Source organism: Merops nubicus, unplaced genomic scaffold, assembly GCF_000691845.1.
Source record: "Merops nubicus isolate BGI_N331 unplaced genomic scaffold, ASM69184v1 scaffold18037, whole genome shotgun sequence".
Lineage (NCBI taxonomy): Eukaryota > Metazoa > Chordata > Aves > Coraciiformes > Meropidae > Merops > Merops nubicus.
Genome location: NW_008621182.1, coordinates 27,495 through 28,525, shown reverse-complemented (window position 1 = coordinate 28,525; position 1,031 = coordinate 27,495).

The window sequence follows — 1,031 nt, the reverse complement described above, 5'->3', positions numbered from 1 at the left end:
ACTTTACATTTGTTTCCTTATATCAGTGTCCCTTCTACCTTTACTCTGCTTGGAGGGTATGAAGTTGACATGTCTATGAGAAGTGTTCTACTGATCTAGTGAGAGTCCATTCTAATTTTTCAAGATGCGGTGGGCTTAAAATGTTTGTATCTTCTCTACATAATGTTTTCATCAATTAAAGGCCTCTAACAGAGTTCTACAGTCTCTCCCCATGAGTTTTGTTCTCCTGCTGTTTTCTTGAATGCATGCAGCTCTGAAGAGGGAGCTGAAGGGATGTTCCTTTCAAATGGAAAGGGTGTCATTTCCATTTGGTGCAGACAAACTGCCCAATTGCTTGCTTCTCAAAGCAAATAGTAAACTGAGCATGTTCTACCCCACAGCTGTCCTACCTCTGCCTATGTGTGGTGGCAAGATAGTATAAGGAGAAATTCAACTGCTGGTGCAATGAGCTGCATTAAAACCCATGCTCACAAACCAAAGCAGCCTGCCTTGTGTGGTTGAGGGCAGTTGGCAGTGTGTTCCAGTTTTGGTAGGTTGGATGTATAAGGGTTATGGTCATCTCAGGATCATTTACAGCAGAACCAGGTGCTAGCTGCTAACCTGCTTTTTCATCTCTAACTATGAATGTAATCTTTAGTCACCGTTGTGACTTTTCCAGTAATGTGGATTGAGCTGGGTACATAAGAGCTCAAGCAAGAAAATAGTTGTAGCCTTGGGTTTGTTTTGTGTGTGTGTGTATTTGCTTTAATTTTATAACAAGTTATTCAGGTTGCTCCTCAGGTGGAAGCTAGCGAGTCCTCTTGCTCTTGCATGTGCTGGGTTTGTCCACTGTCTTGTCTGAGAGTCACCTATGACCTGGGGAGAGGGCTGTGATTGTGGATTAGAGCAGCAGCAAGGAGGCACTTCTGTAAATGACCTCTGGATCTGAAAAACCAGTCCAGTGACAAACACTGTTGAGCTCCCTGTGGATATTGCCAGCATCTAAGTCAGAGTGATGCTTCTGCAGATGCTTCTCTCACCTGGCTGTGAAG